The 20,923-nt window shown below is 42.6% G+C and overlaps 1 long non-coding RNA gene across 12 annotated transcripts in view; it reads left to right on the forward strand.

Moving 5' to 3' along the window:
- The window catches only part of LOC147576907 (uncharacterized), a 279,867-nt gene extending 263,445 nt beyond the window's left edge, over nt 1-16,422 (forward strand). For 11 of the 12 annotated variants that reach the window (XR_015241264.1, XR_015241267.1, XR_015241271.1 and 8 more), the window contains one exon: nt 13,641-16,422. This is a non-coding gene — a long non-coding RNA (uncharacterized LOC147576907). Of the gene's footprint in view, nt 1-1,559; nt 3,497-4,532; nt 4,719-13,640 lie in introns of those variants that run through there. The other variant, XR_015241259.1, reaches the window with a different exon arrangement.
- Nucleotides 16,423-20,923: the final 4,501 nt, after the last annotated feature.

Raw genomic sequence — 20,923 nt, forward strand, 5'->3', positions numbered from 1 at the left:
CTGGTGTTCCTGTCTTGGGTTAAAAATATCTGAAGCTGGTTTGTGCGTGCTTATTCTCAACACTGTAATATTTTAATGTATATCTGCATTTGTTCAAGTAATTTGTAGTGATTGTTCTTCTCCAGAATAAATACTATATATCTGGCTGATTGGTTGTAATTAGGATGAATTTGTCCCGGCACTTGCACGGATGTCTTCTTTGAGGATTTTTGCGCATATTTGCTGCTCATCAAAGGGAAGGCTAGAAGGACTTTGGAAGGAGGGTGTGGTCGGGCTGATTCAGCTTCCTTCCAGGCCCATCCCTGACTTCTCTCTGCTCCTCCCTCTCCCCATCTCCTACCCCGGCTCCACGCATCTTTCCTGAGCCAGCTGTCAAGGAAATGGCATATACCTTTCTTTTCTATCACCGCCTGTGTTAGACGGCTAGGTAGGCGACCGGTCCCTGCAAACAAACTCACTGCATTTGTTATCTGAGCGTATTTTTCCAAAGCAAGACAGACACCGGGCTATTGAATCTACTCCCTAAGCTCCTCTCACCCTGGGATTCTTAGCCAACACAGAAATAACAATAATAATACTGTATTTAGAAACTCTCCAGCACATTTCCTCTCTGAGAGTCTTACAGATGTTAACTAATTAATTTTCACAACGCTCCGTACGAGAGAGGTAAATATTATTAACCAGGATGGAATATACATATGTATATACGCGAAGGACAGCAAAACAGTTCACTTGCTTATCATGGTTCACTTGATATAGTAACTGGTATTTTTAAAACACCCATCATAGATACAATAATTAGAGATGTGCTTTTGTTAACAAAGCCACTACCCACTTCTAGCGTACCCTTGGGTACTAAATAATTACCCACTTTGTGTGGTTATCTAGCTCACTAATTACCCACAGAAATTGGGGTCAGGCGTTAACTGCTTGAAGTAAGGATCCTCCAAAGACGTCGCTGAGTTGTGTAGAGAACACGATGTGTTCGTAGCAAAACTTTCGTAACTCATACATTTGTATATCTTTGTAAGCAGAGTGAATACAGACAGGGGCGGATTCGCTGGGCGTGTGACAAACCGCGCTGAACTGCGGCTGCACACAGAGAGAGGTTTAGGGGAGTCTCAGAATTCCATTCTCTGCTTACCTTTCCTTTCTGAAGATGGGGGCACTGACGTGATTCCCATAATCTGGCCTTCGTGTGCAAGCACACTGAGACAATTGACGACTCTGGTTAGGAATGATTCATCTTGGCGTTACAGGGAGGCACCCAGTGAGTCAAAGATTTTTTTCTTTGACAGCTCCACCCTTTATGATTATTCTAGCATGTCTTTTTTTCTCATCAGTCTAGTGCAAACACACTATTAGCCAAATCTGAAAAAGATTCTAACCCAGTCCCCAAGCCTGCCAACCATGTCTTTCTCCTTCCCAATAACGACACACACACACACACACAAAGTATTAAAGGGAATCCAATGCTATGATTGTAAGTCTGTCTGTTTTTTTTTTTTTTTTTTTGCCTCTGTTTGTTCTCCCCCCCCCCCCCCCACCTCTCCCCTCCCCTCCCTTCCCCTCCTCTCCTCTCTTCTTCTTTCCCTTCTTCCTCTCTCTGGGTCTCCTCATGTGTGCTTTTTCTTCTCCTTTTCCTTGGCATCCAGCTGCGTTTCTGCAGGTCTCCCAGTGAGAGACAAAGCACAATGTCTGAGTTGAGCACAAAGAAGCCACCTTTAAAAAACATCGACTTAGAAGAAACCTGTGTCCTCAGATATCTCCCTCCCTTCCCTGCTATTTACGGAACCCAGCGTTATACTTAACACAGCACTCTGCCTGTTGTCTGCATGATTCCGGCCAGCAAACTCGGGTGGAGATGGCAATATACCCACTGTGTGTGTAGATAGGTAGAGACCCCGATTTTCAGGAGCTACCTGCTTTCCAGGATCGATGTGTAGCCGAGCTCCGAAAACGCGTGCCACCAGAAATGATGGGAGACACTCCCCTACTCAACTCAGGATGTCTTTCATTTTTATCTTCTGCCACTTTTTTGTCATCTGAATTATTACTTATCATTACCAAGGGGCCGTAGGCTGATCAGTGGAGTGTGCGTGGATCTGATGGACATTGGAGGAGAAATACTTCAGAAAGAAGGAAAATGTCTGCGGTAGAAGTAAAGGGGTAGGAGAAGCCGCAGTGAGTGATGAGTCCATTGCAGAAGCCAAGTGGTAAATCAGTGCATATGGCAAAGATAGTCAAGGAGCAAAGCCTGCCGCTGGAAGGGAAGAGATTTTTAGCGTTGTCGTCATCTCATGCCTGAATAGAGTGCGTATTTTAAATAGGGCTTGGAATCTCTGCTCTTCGTGCCTCTAAATGCCGATTGCAAGGAAGTATTTGGGGGCTGTTGACTTTCTGTCCGTAAAGAAAACCCAGCAAGGCTCACAGAATTCTCCACCTGCACGCATACAGGCATAGGTGCCCTAAATGCCCGGTGGGATGCGGAACCATTAGGCGGAGAACTGCGCCCTGGTCTCCTCTTCTTCACTCCTTTCTCTCCCCCCCCCCCACTCCTCCCCTTTCTTTTACCCCTTCTAGAAAACGTGATACCTGATCTCTGGGTCTAGCGGGCTGAGGGTTTTGTTTTGTTTTTTTGTTTTTTGTTTTTTGTTTTTTCCTGTATTCGTATAATACAATGTCTGGCCTTCCCCCTGACCTGCTGGTGTATTTTTGGTCTCATTAGCAGTCAGGGAGATGCCTTAGTGCATCCGGGGCTGCGAGTCAGGGATGAGACACTACAACGGAGAGAGCGAGCGAGCGCGAGAGGATATTAGAAGGGAGGCTTGTCTCCAAGATATGGAAGGAAGTGAGAAATGACAGGACCGCAAGCTTTGTATGTAGGAGCCTGGCAGGGCGGGGGAGCGGCGGGGAAAGCCAAGTGGTTTCTCAGAAAAGGAGGGAAGCCGTAGACAGAGCTAACGGTGATTAGAGGGGGGATATTGATTCCTTATTCTGCCAGAGATTTAAGCAGGCATGCGAGGAATCTGCACCATGGTTGGCAAAAGGAGCCTCTGTAACCAGACACTCGGGCTTTCCAGGAGCCCAGGGAGAGAGCTGAGAAGAAAGGGGGCAGTGTGGTCTAGGAAAATTCAACTTGTCGCTGATTTGTGCCTGATGCTTGCTGTCCGTCAGCAGCCTCCCTTACGATCTTTTTTTCTCTCTCTCTCTCCCTTTTTTTCTTGCCTTCTCCTTCTTCACTGAAGCCTAGGGGAGCCAGCAAAGATTAAATGTGCTTTCTCAAAGGCGGCCACTTCACGCTGCTATGTCGAAAAGGCCATTATTATTATTATTTTTAATAGTAAAAGAAAAAGGGAGAGAGAGGTTGAGACAGGGAGAGAGAAGCAAGGCAGGTTGATGACGGACTGGCCTTTCTGAGAGGAAAAGGAAAGTGAGAGAGAAAGGAGAGACCCTGAACTGAACGGAGGATTGTGCCTGAGAAGAACCTACAGAGGTGAGAAAAAAAAAAAAAGTTGTCTTGGAGATGGGGGGGTGGGGGATGCTGAGTAGACCCTGTACAGAGGGGAAAGAGGCATCATTTAGCTGTCTTGCTGTTATGATTCTATTTTGGAAGAGTGGGGGAGAAGAGGGGAGAGCCTGGAGTTTTAACGGTTTCTAGTTGCGTATGGAAACATCTACCAAATATTTAGCATTTTTACTAAATGCCCGGGGCCCCTCCAGTGTCTTCCTTGGAGGGGGCTGCTTTGTCATTCTCTTTGACTAGCCAGCCATCTACCTTGCTTAGGCTGGAATGAAGGAAAAAAAAAAAAAAAAGAGGAAGGAAGGAAGGAAGGGAGGGAGGGAGGAAGGGAGGAAGGAGAGAAAAGAGAAAGAAAGAAAGAAAGAAAGAAAGAAAGAAAGAAAGAAAGAAAGAAAGAAAGAAAGAAAGAAAAAACACAAGGAGGAAGAAAAATTTTAAGAGTCTTTCCACCCACTTCCCCTCCCTTTCCTTTCGGTTTTGGAGGCAGCACAAGAACCCCTGGCTTGGGGAAAACTCAGCTTCCAGGCAGATGGGAACAAGCGACTATGTCTCAGGTACAGAACCGGTAGCTTCTGCGACAAGAGAAGGCAATTATGCTTCTGATTCCTCTGAAATATTGGCAAGAGGCTCCAAAGGTTCGGCGGCGGCGGGAGTGGGGCGGGGGAGACGGATCTCCCCAGCCTGCACCCACCCCTTCCCCACCTCGCCTCCCAAATGACAGCCTGGTGCTGGCTCTGGGTGATTTGGCCTTGGCCTCAGCCAAGCAGCTGATGAAGACGAGTCCCCCGTTTGCAGGACTGGCAAAGTGCACGCTAAAGAAAGAAGCAAGGAATTTTTTAAAAGCAGCTCTTGGGAGGTTTCTCATTCTTAAAAAAAAAAAAAAAAAAAGAGAGAGAGAGAGAGAGGGAATTAAAAACGTTTTTTTTCGCTGAATATTTTCAAAATTTGATCAGTCCCAGTCCCTCCCTCCACTTGCACCAAATTGCCTTTTTTTTCTCCCTCGTCAAAGCGTGAGCTACAGAGTTACAGTCTCGAGATTTGGTGTATCGCTTCCTGCCCCCGCCTCCCTCCCCGCCCCGATGTCGGTCCTCTGTTGAAACACCTCGCCCAGGCTAGCGCACTGCGAGCTCCCATTCCCCCCCCTTGCTCGGAATGGTGTTGCACGAGGGCTGCAGCCCTGCTCCGCTTCCAGTGGGTGAGTTTAAAACGCTATTCGTATTTGTACTTCCACGGCCTCCAAGCCCTGTGCCTTGGGTCTTCTCCCTCCGAAAACCTGATTTTCTATGATTTTGCATGCGGCATGCTTGCCCAGGGGGAAAGAGATGCCTCCTACTTTCTTAACCGTCATTTGTGCTAGTTGTAAGTTAAAGCTCCAAAAGGACATTTGATCCTTCTTTTAGACCTTGGTTTTGAAGACAGGGGCGTTCCTGGGTCTATGCATATGATTTTCCTTGTAAAACTGGATTGCCCAAAGCGTCAAAGAGTTTTTTGTTTTGTTTTTTTTTTTTTCTCTGATATGCTCGCGATCGTATGTTCAGGTACGTATATGTGTCCACAGAGAGTGCGTGTGTGCATATGAATGTATCGTCTTTACGTGGGCTCTAAATTTTGTGACCTGAGGAAGCTTCGAGAGTGAGGGAATACCCTGCCACCTGTTTGTGGCCTTTTTGGTCATGAACCTGGAACAGAACCTGGCTGTGGTTCTTGCTTTGCCTTGCTTTGTCTCAAGAAAGAACAATTTTCCTGCGCTCCTCTCAATCCCTGAGACCCTAACTTGTGATGTTTACCGTTTAAATCCACGGGTTAGGCTCTTGGGAGCTGTGAGTCGTGCTTGTGCATCCTGGAAATTGGGTGGAACTTCTTTCTTTAAAGCAAAAACAAAAGAAAAGAAAGTTTGTCTGAACTGACGGAGCACGGCTCAGAGGTTTTCATTGTTAGATGGGGTCAGGTGAGCAGAAAGTGGCCGCTCTCCTGGATTTCTGGTGAAGGAGGTATACATTTCTGTTAGAGGAGCGTGTTGGCTGCTGTGCGTACGAATGTGTATCGCTGATGCCCAAGGCTTGGGGAACTCCTCTACCGTGGTCTGTTTCTTGAGAGCAACACGCAGTACTATCCGAGCGTAACAAGAACAGCTCAGTACCTGGTGCTTGACCTCAGAACATAGCAGCTGAAGTCCCAGCATGCCCCGTGCCTCCAACTTTGAAACTCAACAGTTAATCTGAAAATCACGTCCAATTAAAACGGGCATGTGGACATGTTACACACTCAGTCCTCACACGTATGTGTCACATATACGGCCGGACAGTGAGCACACAGACGCAGATGGGGGCAAACCAGGAGTTTGGGCTAAAATAGTAGTAGGCTAAAAATTCGACTCTTGCTACGCTACAGGGAGGATGAAATTGATGGTGTTCATGAAGATTACATCTGTGGTACTTTGCGAGATTTTAAAAATAAGAGAGACAGAGCCTGCGTGCTTGGCGTCCGTTTTAAAATGTTACACGCTGTGAGTTCAAGGGTAATAGGCATTGGAAATATATTTTCTGAATATATGAAAGCAAAGAAATAGCAGCATGCACACAATATGCAATTATTGTATCTTTTAGGAGTAATCAAGGGGTGGAAAAATTTATCAGGATTTAAATGTAATCCAACAAAGTTACTTATAACACCAAACTGTACCTTTAAAATAACCTTAAGGTAATTTGTTAGCATTACCTCGTCTGCAGTTTTCAGAAAAACGGAACTTTCTGTGACAGAATAATTTTAGTGATTTAGATCTATCTCCTAGTTGAAGAAGAGAAACATTAACTTACCTTTTCTTTGTTGTGAAAAACTCCCATATACAATTTTATTTAGACAGTTTTGGTATTCGTGGGCCAACACTTGTCTTATATTTTTGGGAAACACCTAAATCACCCCTGACTTCAAATGCTTTCTTCTTTTAAAGACTTTGTATTGGCTGTAACCTCATTTTATACGTGTAGTCGAAGATTAAGGAAACTGTTCTTTTCCTGTGTGTGTGTGTGTGTGTGTGTGTGTGTATGTATGGGTTTTTTTTTTTTTTGAGTGTTTATTGCAATTTCAGTCATTGACTCCAAACCGTAGTCAAGAAACCATTTTGTATCAGAAAACTGAATCGAGAAAATGAAGCGTGCAACAATTGCACTACGTCTTTTGTTGCGACCTCTCGTGCAGTTGTACTATTTAAATATTACTTTCCAGCCTTGGGAAGCCTGAATGGGCTTCAGAGAAAAGAGTTATTTGATTTTCAAGTCACCTTCGGTTTCTCCACAATGGATTAATGATTTTTTTCCCCATCGTAAGCTGGTGTGTATGCATAGGTATTTGGAAATTATGGAAAGGGATCTATTTAACTTATGGATCTATATTACCACATGATGCATATCAAATATTTGCAAAACATTTGGTGCTTTACTAAGTCAAAATCTATCTGCAGTCAGTTCTATAAAGATAGACTCGTGGGCCAATAAAAACATGCTGGATATCATTCTTCTATGATTTTAAATGGGAACAGGATAGTAATTTAATACAAGTGATACAGTTTGTATTCCAAGGCTCTCTTTTGGTTTTTGGTTTTTTTTTTTTTTAACATGTTTTCAAGTGGATTGCTCATGCCCTGAGGTTGCCATCACAACTGATCACACGGGCATTTAGCAATGCACAACGACGCACAGGATTTTGAATTTCAGCAGGGGACTGCTCGAGTGTAAGGGCAGGTTTCTCAACACCCCTTCTTCCTCACCGAGCCCATCAGCGAAGTTCAGTGAAATGAATAACATAATTGGTGGTTGGTTCAATCACTACCAGTCTAGACTAGCCCAGACGCATCAATTAGAGAGAGCTGTCTTTTAAAGGGGGAGTGCAACCGAAACAAGCCGGGCATTATTGATACCGATCTTTAAAAGTGCAAATCCAGCTTGGCAGATAAAAAAAAAAAAATAAGGCGGGGAATTGGGGGGGGGGGGCGGTTTGCGTTGCAGGAAGAAAAGAAAAAGACGTGAAGTGGAGCTTTCGGACACAGAAGGACAGGAAGCTTGAGAGAAAAGGAGCGGATAATGAGTGAAATGCAATGCAACACCTCGTTGGAACACACAGTTACAATTCAGTTCACAGGGCATCCTGGTTCACCATATTTTTAACTAGATTCTCCCCCTGCTCCTTTTTTTATTCCTTTTTTTTTTTTTTTTTTTTTTTTTTTTTTTGCCTCTGTTTCCAAAGAAATGCCAGCTCTACACCAAGGCAGTTGGAAATTTAACAGCTTTAAGAAGCTCTACTGAGAAGAAGGCCAAGTAATACGAACCAGCCAAAACTCCTTTTGCAACATTTTTCCCCAAAAGAAAAACACACAAGATGTTTATTTTTGAGTCTCTAATTCTACCTTTAAAAAAAAAAAAAGAAAAATCAACTGTACTAACGACCAGGACTCATTTTAAACCCTGCACCTGGGAACTAATTTTATGGGCAAGACACCTTTAGGTAAACAGCTCATAGTTTTCTGTTGAATACAGTAAAATGATGAAGAATGTAACAAAAGGCTTTGGTAATTTGGTGGGGGGGGGGGGTGGGGGTTGATGGATAAATACCAGATGATTTAGAAAGCGTTAGGAACACATCAAGCCCCAGGGAAAGAAAATGTTTGATTGGTATTAATTAAAACACTGCTAATATATTCTAATAAAATCAAATTTAACATTCCAAACTAATCCGCTTGGTAGGTCAAAGGAAAAGAAAAGTATTCTCTTATTTGCATCTCTGCCATCCAAACGCATTTGCTCATTCAGCAGAATTAATTTTTATCACCAGCCTGTTTAATCTCCTCACAGATTTAGTCAAACTTATTCTTTCAAACTAAAAGGGATCAGGGGAGGGAATCCATGGAAGGCATTGGGAAGACTAGCGACTGTATTTAGTACTGGCTTTATATTTTACCACGTCCTTTCCTCTTCATTCCCTGTCCTGGGGTGTGGAGGAACCCACGATGCTGCAGGGTGGGGGGGGTGGTGAGGGACGGTTAATTTTCCTCCCTTTCTCTTCTACCTACTGGGTTTACTGGGGAATTTCAGTTGCCAGGTTATTTGAGTGGCATTTATTTCCACGACCGATGTTGCTCCGTTGATTAAGATCTCATCTATTTCTAATTTCAGAATCTGTTTTGTTACAAAATTCGTGATGCGTTGGGGCGGGGGGGGGGGGCGGTGAGGAGAAAAGGCTTTCGCACTACATGCCAATTTCCTCTTCTCAATTCTTTGCAACTGTAGTCCTCCTAGGAGAAAGTGGGGAGGTGGATGTAAAATTCTATTTACTAAGAGCTGAGTTCTTTGTTTCCTTTTTAAGTCGGAATGTCTGCAGCAAAATGTATATTTTCCGAAACGGCGAGTTTTGTGCTCTTGATTGTTAAACTCTCACAATGGATAAAACTGTCCCCAAATGACATCACGGCCAAAATGTTTCTCCTCTCATTAGCCTCTCATGACTACGATATCCTATGGAAAGATGTGCCCAACACAAAAAAATGAATGGGCCGTAAATATGGAGGGCCGCGTTGGCGTCTTTCAAAAGTGGGGGATTTTGCCCACTTATCAAGGGGATGGAAACTACCAGACGACAGTCCTGATGATGCTGCCTTTTTTGCTCCATTGCCTTTTTCAGTTCTTCAACGCAAAAGAGCAGTCGCAGTTCGGTTTCACATGTATTGTTCTATAATCCAGGCAATAAATGCTAATTAGTAATGCTCAAGGATCCGACCATTCAGAGTAATTATCATAATTTACTTCTTCCTTGTTAAAGACATTCCTTGCTGATTAAAAAAAAAAAAAAAAAAAAAAGATTAAATCGTTTTACCATTGCACTGCAGTGGAAATGCAGTGGGGAGAGGTCCAAGGTATAGTAATACCATCCTGGCTGCGTTTGAAGTCGCCGACATGTGCCTTTTAACTTATTCCAAATGGAATTGCAACTTAATTGCTAAAAAGAGATTCATGTAAATGCATAAAGTTTTGCATGGGCACCAGGAATGTATGATTTTATTTTACAAACCCCAGGCTCCTCCTTCCCGGCCCACCCCCTTTCTAAAACCACTTACTGAGTAGAACAAAGGAAACTGGTAACTATAGAGGCATCATTAAGTGTGAACAGCAGTAGCATGATAAAGTATGTGATATGACAACATATTTCATTGCACAAAAGTGCAGATAATTAAATAATTCAATAGTAACCCTGACTAATTAGCAGAAAGATCTTCAAGGAGGAATCAAGAAAATGGATCCAATCAACTTGAATAATACGCTCCACTCTCCAAGATCACAAATGTATATTTGGTTATTCGATAACTGATTGATTCATACAGAAAGATGAGGACAAAAGCCTGTTCCTCAAAATGGAGCTTTGATCTGGCCTCCTTTTTCGGACAGATTAATCGTATGTTCTATAAGAGCGGAATTTAACGGAGGGCCCTCTGTTTTCAATCAAAGATATAATCCGCCATTCAGTTGCGTATTTCTCTTTTATCAGGTGTTCTAAAAAATTGTCACAGCCCCTTAGCTTTTTATATCATTGCCTCAGACTCTACATGGGAAGCCTCCCCCACGTTTTGTAATGAGGATTGTGTTTAAGTTTGTTTCTTCTTGCTGGAAGCAAATAAGGATCCTATGCACAGAAGGCAGAGGATAAATAACCATGCTGAATATTATATTTGGTGGAATCTCCCCCCTCCCTTGCCTAATCTATCAAGGTAATATTCCCAGTTTCATTGTTCATTGGTCCTTTCAGGGAGAGCTTCAGCTTTTACTTGAGGGTTGTAAGCACATTAGAGGAATAATTCTCTCTGGATACTATGGAGAAGGAGCCACCTGCAAGATGTTGATGCTGTTATTGAAATCTCAAGTGGAGTCAGCTTTCAAAAAATTAGATATTAGATACATCCGATATAATTTGCAATGTGTAATTATACTAATGTGCGTATAGTTGTGTGTGGCTTTACATGTTGCCTACTTGAGATTCCCGCCTCCCCCCCCCCCCCTTGGGTATTGCTCATCATTTGAAATGGCTCCTGACTAGAATGTTCTTAAAATCAGCTTTAAAAAAAATTCCTCGCTAATTGATCTAAGAGAAAAAGGGCTCCACGGTCTGTGTTCCCATGCAAGAATGAATGGATGTGTGTGACCTTGATGTTGGAAAGTAATGGTCTCTAAGAGGGTTATCATTGTGGACATTGGGACTAGTTGTAAAATATTTGCTACTCTTTACTGATTTACTCTTCATCCAGACTGTGGACAATTTGTGAAGTGAATGGAGAATATTAGAATGGTAAATCTTACTCGTAGGAAATCCATTTCCTTTACTGGGATGAGATAAAATGCCAGGGAAATGGCTTTAGGCAGAGATAATAATTTGTTGATTTAATCAGAGTAACCAAAATCATAACGATAATAACTTCTTTTCCATTTTTCCTCCATTTTGCATGGCACACGATGAATAACTAAAACTCTGCCTTCGGTCATTTATGCACTAACCTCAACTTCCCTTTTGGTGTCTCGACGTGGTCTTCCGTTGGACTGAAGACCCCCTCCCCACCAAGGAGCTGACCCCCGAAGATCTAGCCATTAAGGAAAAAGCCAGACAGTGCAACAGTGAGTTTGGTCAGCCTGGTGCGAGGCACTTGCTCTACGCTCCGTAGGTGAAGGTGCTCTTGATGCAAATTTGGAGAATCATTACCATCAGATCACGGAGGGACCCTGAGCGAGGCTACGCAAACGTCCCGATTTATGCTTATATGTTCGGGAGACAAAAAGGAGTCCGAGGGAGGCTCATGTTGAGATGATACAAGAGATTACTCATTCCAATTAAGTAGGCAGAGGCCCCAAAGAAGGCTGATTTGTTAAACATTTGACTCATACTGGACACCAAAATACGGTGGCTCATATTTTTATACCATTTGTTCCTCAACAGTCATTTTAATAATGGGGCCCATATCATGAAGGAGGCACTCTGCATGGGCCATATCTATACAACACCAAAGCGATGCATTGTTTTACTTCTCGTTTGCTCACGTATACAAGGACTTGCCCTTATTAGCTACCCCCAAAACCGTGCCAAGCGTCCTTCTTGACTCTAATAGCGTTTTAATGTATTCACAAGTGAGTCCTGCACACGTGTGTCAGGGGCTTTGTGACCCCCGTCCCCAACGATGTTCACAAAACACTGAGTTCTAAAATACAGACCTCTGTAAGATACATTTTTAATTACTCTTCCGGGATCAGTTGCTGCATGCTTGCTCAGCACAGAAAAATACCTGTTAACAATATTTCATACAGGGTTATATTTCAGGTTTTAGGGGAAAAAAATATCGTCCCTGCTATCTAGAGACCCATCATCAACATATCCAAAGTGTTTAGGGCAGATATGTGGCAGTATATCAGTGATACGTGTTAGTGTATCTCTTTTGCCGTGCCTAACTCATTATGCACCTTCATTGTGCTGGCATAATGAAAAGGCTGACAGTAAGGGCTTTCGTTACATCAAAATCCACCTGCAAAGTATATTTCATTCATAATAACTTTTGCAGAATAAGAGAAACACGAATACAGCTCTTCCCGAATATCCTTATCTGCAAAATGAGTGGGTTGGATGAGTTGGTCTCTAAATGTTTTTGCAGCCTTAAGGATTTTTGAAGTTGCTCTAAAGTATAGAAATAGAAGAACCATTCCAGGACCCTGGAATCCGGAGTCTGTTTTTACCAACAGTTGTCCTTTAAAGTTATATTTGATTCCACCTCCAGGTACTTTATTTACTAACATCTTTTGCCTTGCTGCTAAAACAGTAAAGTCTGAAGTTCATTTTCAGGAAGGGCAGAGACAAAAAAGAGGAACAGCTGAAGAATGAAAAAAGCTACACAGTGGGAGAAGGAAATTCTTGATCTGACTTCTAAGCCCATGTCCTTCAGCATTAACACAGAAGAAACCCAGACAAGCACCTGTCTTTCTATTTTAAGACCATAGTCTTTGGTCCTTCTGCCTTCATTTAATTTCTTGCAGCATGGTTTTGTTTTACCCCATTGGGTTGACGGCTTTGAGTTTCACATTTCCCTTTCCATTCGATTTATCTGAATCATGTTAATATTCCCTTCAAAACCCACAAAGTCACATTAACACGCCACGTTTCCCAAATTAAATCTTAACATGTTCAGGACCTCCTGAAAATTGCCCTGCCCTATTTTCTAAAGCCACTCCGAATGTATAATCTCTCCTTGAATTAAGCAAGCCTGCTCTTCCTGGCTTCCTGGTCTTTGAATGAGCTCGCACACTGCTATTCCTCCCCGCACACTCTGCTCTCCACCACTGGTACCTTTCAGCAACCTTTCTCTTCTTTCTTTCTCTTTCTTTCTTTCTTTCTTTCTTTCTTTCTTTCTTTCTTTCTCTTTCCCTCCCTCCCTCCACCCTTTTTCTCTCTCTCTCCCTTCCTTCCTTCCCTCCTTCCTTCCCTCTTTTCTTCCTCCCTCCCTCCCTTCCTTCCTCCTTCCCTTCCTTCCTCCCTCCCTCCCTCCCTTCCTTCTTCAGTCTCTCCCTTCCTCCCTCCCTTTTGTTCTTCCTTTCCTCCTTTCTTTCAGTGGGCACCGTATGTCGTGCTCTGAGCCAGGCACTAGAAATACAACCACAAGAAACTGACATTAACTCCTAACAATTTTCAGTGACTTCATTCACCCCTGCGTTGCTAAGCACTTCTGTATCCACAATTATTTTATTTTGCCTTTGGTCTTTAGATTTATTTGAATTTGTCCTTAATGTCCTGTGTTCTTTTGTTGTTTTCCTACGTGTCCTATTTCAGTAAGTTGCCTGTTGGATAACCCTGAAGCTTTTCTGACGGAGCTTTTTCTCCCAGAGTGATTAGCGTGGGGTGCTCACACGCTCAAGCAATGCTGTTGCTTGACTGGTCCTTGAGCGACGTGAAGAGCGAGAAAGTGCTACGTCTTTCTGGTGATGCAGCATTTCACGTGGAGTTAGAAATAGCACGGCCCCTAAAGTATCGTTACGTTTACTTATTTTTATCGAAGAGTCAATGTGATAACTTTCTGTGACATGTTCTGTTATTTTTTTAGTTGTGTCGATGTTCCTTTCAGCTGGTCCTATAGCCCCCCTCCTCAGGAAGGTCTCCCCAGGGAAAGGACAAAAACTTCAGAGACACAGCTGCACTGATGGACGCTCAAGCCAACAATGGAGTTGAAACAAAGAAAGAGATCACCTGAAGACACCTTCCCTGCTAAGCAGCACACCCCAAATGGCGCAGTTGCAGGCAATAGAACTCTCAGAACAGGAGACCATGTTTTCAAGAACCAGACAAAATTTAACAGTGACATCTAGATTTCTAAAGAGCCAAGGACTTTCCCTTCCTTGTGTGTATTCCTCTGTTTGTATTTAAATTCAGTGTGACATTCATTTCTAAAATATTTTCCCGGGATGAGTATGCTTGTGAAGGCATTGATGTTTTTACAACAGAAAATTGCACACAGGTGTTCATGGGGTAAGGAACAAAATTAGTGCTATAAGAACATAGATTTTTAGCCACACACCGTTTGATCTTAAGAGTGACCTGAAGGAACATAAAGTACTTTCGAAATACCAAAGTAGTCAGAGGCAATCCAAAGGATAACATAGTGGACATTATCCCACCTGACACAGACCAGTCAACCATTCTTTTAATCCAGCAAAATAGGTTCGCTGAGACATGATCCCTGCCTCTAAAGAGTTTAAATTTAATGAGACCGAGAAACACAAACTTTTGAAAAGATAGTAACCAATCAGGTGCATGGATGTTAAGACCACAGTAAAACTCAAGAGATAATAAGCAAAGAGTTCAGAGGAGGTCACCATAATCTGGGCAAACCTGGCCTGTTTAGGGAAGAAAGTTTCCAAAGGAGGAAAACACAAGATGAATCTTAAAGGGTAGTAAGATTTAGGGGCACCTGGTTGGCTCCGTTGGTAGAGCATGCGACTCTTAATCTCAGGGTTGTGAGTTCAAGCCCCACATTGGGCGTGGAGCCTACTTACAAAAAAAGGGGGGAGAGGTATTAAATATTTAAATGAATGGAAAGGAAAGAGAGAATAGATTGCTTTAAATGAATGCAATGTGAGCAAAGCCATGGAGGAAGGAATCTATGTGGTGAATATTGGGAATTATGAGTATACGTGTCTAGTTGACATTGCATGCCAGCATACATAGACATATACGGTAAGGACTTCGCACACACACGTCCCCTCTCCCACCTTGGGTGTCACCTGGAAATACCATCTTATTTTCCACAAAAGCAAGTGGGAGTGATTGGTGGTAATATGAGAACTTACGATTTTTCTTTTCACTTAATAACAATTAGTATTTATCGAGGTCTTAATGTATGTTAAGCATTTGACGTATGAACACGCTTAAGCCTACAGCTCAGAACAGCCCTGCAAGATAGGTACGATTATCCCTGTTTGGAAGCTAACAGTTAATGAGATTAAGTAACTTGCCAAACTGCCACGCACAGGGTCCGCACTCAGAATTGTGACCGTAAATCTCATGATCTGAAGCACGAAGTCCCAATATTGTGATCAGTGTTGCAGTGTTACCACTTCCGTATTCCCCGATAGTTCTTTATGGTGAACAAATAGCTATGACATTCAGTTATCCCCTCAAATTTTTCAGTTTTCTGCTTAAATGACATTAGAACGATCGAATGACTTTTCATAGGAGAAAACTGACAGAATTGGGGAAGAGAGCTTCTCAGCATTTTAGGCTTTTGTTTGTTTTTTTGCCAGACGTTGAGGAAACGGTTCACCTTGTTCTGCACAAAATCTAAAATTCCTGAGGATTAATAAAGGAGGGGGGAAACTCAAAGGTCATCTGTTGCAACGTGCTTTTCTACAGATGGCAAATCAAAGTGTGAGTGGCTTACAGGAAGCTCACACATTTGAGTGTGGCAGAGCTAGGTCCAGAAACCAGGCTGCCCAGTCTCCTCTCTGAGGCTCTTGAACTACCCCACCCTGCCTACATGAAGTATGAACTTGAATTTGATCAAGGAAAGTGTTCTGTCTGGGTGATCGGGGGGGACTGCGCCTAGCAGGTTGTTTCCACTTTGCACCTGTTTTGCTTCCCACCTCAACGTGAAAACTAGCCAGTTATGAACTGACATCTTCTGATGTAGACATTGTCAATGGTCCACCCCCAAAGAACACATAATGGCTCAAATTATGTGTACCATGTCTCCAATGCTATTCTTAAGTTATTTGGAATTCTTAGTTCACCTAAACCAATCGGGTCTTCTAATGAGCATTTCCTTACCCGATTTTATGCGCAGTATGTATTTGTCAGTGCTTCTGCATGAATATTTATACACGACTGTTTCGATAGTCCTTATGTTTTTGAAAATATCAATGGTTATTTGCTATTTTAATCCTCACTTATCCATGTAACTAACTCAAGAATACTTCAGCCATAAAAAGCTAGAAGTGAGGAAATCTCACTCTTTTTCACCAGATCCTTCGCATTTAATTGGCATTTAGTAATGATTAATAAAGTGGTCAGCTGGATGACACAGTTCCCAAATGCAATTCTGTCTCGAAGGAGTCAGTTAAGCTGCATCTACTTAAGGACACACATCTAGACATTTGGAAGCACCTGAATATTTGTTGTACATTTCCACTTCAAAATCTGGCATTGTCAGACCTAGACCTCCCTGTGGCTCAGGCCGTCCTGTTTTCAAAATGATGATTATTGGCCATATCTCACGCAGTTCTCATTAAGTGAGTAGCCAAGCACAAAATGTGACTTTGTTGACATTTTCTGAGACTTTGTCGTATGTCCCTTGAATCCCCAAATAAAAGCAACGTTGCATCAACGGTGAACTTGTGTTGATTTCTTGGAAGAGCGTGCTCTCATAATTTGTTTGTTTTCACTAGTGTTCATCAAAGCTCGTTTCAGGATCCACGAGGAGCAATTAATCTGATGCGATGGGAAAACGTAAATTTAGAGACCGTTGCTAACAATCCCATATTGCCTTTCAATAAACAGCCCTGTCATCTATCCAGGTCAGAAAGCAAGGTGTGGTCCTTGTCTTTTCTCCTTTCAACTGTCATGGCTAATCAATCAGGAAAGACATGTACCTTTTCCCTTCTTCTGTTTCCAAGTCCGTCTGCTTCTCTTCATCTTCTGCGCGACTGTAGTTAAGACAGCTCTCGTGTTTCACCTGGACGATGGCGGCATGCCTCCATTTTTTCCCTCCACACCGCCAAGCAGCCGCCAGGGAAATCTCTCTAAACCACAAATATGGTCATATCACGCCACGGTTTCAAACTTTTCACGGCCTTCCCATTGCTCTTGGAATAGCGTGATACCTAAAGCCCTTCATGTTCTAGATCCTGGCCCCAACATTCCTCTCTGAACTCATTGAGTGACTGTCTCCCACTACTGTTCTAGGTTCTTGCCATACCTCTTTGCCATTTCTTAACATTCTCTTTACCTTCAGGGCTTCTCAAACACCTAAACCTTCTGCGTAGTACTTTTTCCGCTACACTTTCCAGATCCATCTCTTGTCCCGCTGGTCTCGTTCTGGAGGTCATTTCTTCTTGGAAATTTCCACCCCTGTCATCCACTCCCCTGACCTAGGGTGAGCTTCCTCAGGTAGGAGATTTCATAGCATTCTGTGCTCACTTCACCTAGATTATGATCATTTATGTGCCAGTCTCCTCCCTTTGGATGTGAAATTCTAGACCTGCCTTGTTGGGTAGTTGGATGCGGTAGCCGCTTGCCACATGTGGGCTACATCAATTTAAATGAACTAGCATTGAAGAAAATTCAAAATTAAAAATTCGGTTTCTCAGTTGCACTGGCCATATCTCAAGTGCTCGATAGTGAGATGTGGCCAGTGGCTACCCTGTTGAGCAGCACATATAGAACAGTTCAATCATTGATAAAGTTCTATTGGACAGTATGGTTCTGAAAGACAAGTATTGGGTTTTGTTTGTCATTTCATCACCTAGACTTGCAGCCTTTTTAAACTTGTATTTGTTTAGGGGCGCCTGGTTGGCTCAGTAGGTTGAGCGTCCAACCTAGGCTCAGATCATGATCTCGCAGTTCGTGAGTTCCAGCCCCGTGTTGGCTCTGTGCTGACAGCTCAGAGCCTGGAGCCTGCTTCGGATTCTGTGTCTCCCTTTCTCTCTGCCCTTCCCCCCCTGCCCCCCCCCCCCGCCTCTGTCTCTATCTCTCTCTCTTTCTCAAAAATAAATAAACGTTAAAAAAAATAAACTTGAATTTGTTTAAAATTCATCTGAACCACAGAGCAAAAAATTGAGTGACTGTTTTTTCCCCAATCTTCCCAAGGATGATATGTAACTAAAATGATACTATATGCATAGGAGGGAAATTAATTCATGACATGTTAAGATGCCCAGGATATAGAGATTTAATTCTAGCATAAAATCCTCATCGAGAAAGTTGACGACGGGCTATCCTAGTGCATGGCGCAATGTAAGTACTTCATAAATATCTGTTGAATGAATGCATGACACATTTGGATTTTTAGGCATCTCATCTTACTCATTTTCACCTAGCTGCATGGACTCATGTAAGAGACACGTCTTTAGATTCCGGAGGGCCACTTCTCAGGAGGATGTGGTGATAGATGAGGTCCTCACTTTCATCTCAAGGAGAGTTGAACTGTAGCAGGGCCATGGGATTGCCCGTTATTTCGCTTTCCTTCATTGTTTACACTGGCAACCAGTAGTAAAGAATTGAGTTCCTAGTCAGTGAATAAGATCAAAGTGAAAATGCTCAAAGTAGATACCAGATTTGATAAGCCCTCTTTCTCTTAGGGATTGGCCAAAGGGCACTAAAAATGTTGATCCTTTCCTGAGCACCTACTATGTCTGAGACATTTTGTGAGGTCCCGAGGATACAGGAAGTGACAAGACAGACACCGTTCCTATGCTCAGAGTGAACCATTAACGTTATTTCAGTTCCTCTCCCTGCCTTGTACCCAAAGCAGGAGTTCTCAACATTGACTGCGTATTGTAACCACCTGGGGGGGTTTAAAAAATACCGATACCAGGGTCTTTCCCCCAAAAGGCTCTGAGATAACTGGTGTGGGGATGGCCTGGGAACCGGGAATTTCGTAGAGCTTCCCGGGTGACTGTCACGTGCAACCAAAGTTGAGAGCTATTGATTTATCGGGACATAATCTTGGAGTGAGCTCAGAGATTAAGAGCTTTTGGTATTGATAATTGAAAGCCTATTTGGATCAAAAAGGGAAACTGTAAAGTCTTCTGCCTAACATATCTACATTTTACCTTTTATTGCTCAGAATATAAGCTGGTACTTAAGAGTCACTAAGTTGTCTGGGTCAAACAGCCAGTTTGTGACTTAGGTAAGACCCGATCCCGTGCTCTTTGATAACACCATGCTCTTTCTGCTCTGCTGAGCTCTCTCAGGGAAACAGAAAATACCATCATCTTCAAGTCAAGAGACAACCAGCATCCACCACGGCCATAATTTTTTAAAGCAAGAATTGGAGTTGGACCAATTTGAATCCCATGGACTCACAGCTTTCTGCTAATCAAAAGTCAGCACCATAGATTCATTTTGTTAGAGTGCAACATCTTTTTGGGGGGAAAACATACAACATTCTATATATAATTGTAAAGAGAGAGTTCAGGTTCCCAGGGGCCATAACCACAGTCTCACAAATTCAGAAAATCAATATGCATGCGTTCAACTCCACATGTAACCAGGAAAGACATTTTGCCTTTAAACTTGAACTACTTAATGGCAAAAATGGTAGTAGGAGGAGAAAATAAGAGTGCATTGTGCTCCCACATTTTCTGTCTCCACCCACCTTGTCACAGGACATTCCACTGAGTTGAACGTTTCACAGCACAGGTAAAAACTTCCAGTCCGTCCCCATGAGAAAAGCTGACTTTAAGAAATAAGTACCATTAAAAAAAAAGTTACCCCTCTTAGCTACCACCCGGTTTTAGATTCGGCTCCCAGATCAAGAGAATCCAGGAACCAGAGTCCCCTCTTCTTCGTCCGTGGAAGACCACAGAGTGAAAAATGTGCCTTTCCATTTTTTAAGGTTGTCAAAATAAAACTCACGTTCCCATACATCCTTCGAAACATATTTCAGTGTTTGAGAGCCTACACAGTTGGGAAATTCTCTTTTATTTCGATCCCAAATCCCTCACGCTGTAGTTTAATCCCATTTTCTGTTGTTCCCTGTGGAGAGAAAGAACAGCTGGTCTCCGTTCTCTCTAAACTCAATTCCTTCAAGTCCTTAAAGACACCTACCACCCAGCCTTCTCTTCTCTGGAATAAATAATAACAGTTCCCATCAGGAAAATGTCTCTCTTGGATTGTGCATATTCGCTGCCATATCACATATATTCATGCTTCTCACATAATGTTCATAACCAAAACAAGCCAAGGCCAAGAGCAGAAACAAGCTAATGTATCATTGTTTTCATGAATGAAGTTACAGATCCAATAATAGATGCTGAATACATAGCTGTGAACGATAATCTTGCAATAATTATGTGCCCAAATTATCATAATTTCTTTTAGAAAGTATTGGCGATCTGTTGCTTTTGGAGAGGTGAATTAAAAATTCGGTGATTAGGTTTCAATTTCTTTCATGCAAGTTCTCCCCATGCCCTGCAATGGAATATTCCATTCAGCATTCCACAGCAGGAGCCACCATTGCTTTGACAAAAATAGATACAGTATTGGAACGTTCAGTCAATGGAGTAATCCAATTGTCTGAACATTCTTTTCTGCTTTGTCATTTACATTTTAATAAATCCCAGAATATGTCAAGCCGTGTCGAGTTGTACCAAGTGTAGCTAATAACATGCAGTTACCAGATGCAATGAGGAAATCGTAACATGCAAGCCCTGAAATGCATCAACGTTTGGTTTGTGTATATTTTTAGGTTCCGACATTTAAATAGGGACACTCTTAAAAATAAAAATGGATATTTAGCAAAATCCTTGCTATTATCAACATTCTGTTCGTATATTCACTTTTCATAAAGGAAGCTATAGGGAGGGGATGCTGTACTTAATTGATCTCGGAATGTTGGCATCTGTTAACCACAAGGGTGACCCCATATCACCAGCAGAATCTGGAATGTTAAATCGTCATCTTATGCCTATTTTTCTCCATTCAGGAGGCTCAAATAATCACCTTTTAAAGTCACTTGAAATTCCACAAGGCCAAGATTTGAGGCAAACCAGTCCTGAGAAAGATTGTGTGTGTGTGGGGGGGGGGGGGGGGGCGATTAGTATTATTGTCGATCACACCTAACTTATCCCATACCTATATTGACCACTGACTATTTCAACACTTTGAGAGATT

Source organism: Puma concolor, chromosome D1, assembly GCF_028749965.1.
Source record: "Puma concolor isolate L17-30 chromosome D1, mPumCon1.1.hap2, whole genome shotgun sequence".
Lineage (NCBI taxonomy): Eukaryota > Metazoa > Chordata > Mammalia > Carnivora > Felidae > Puma > Puma concolor.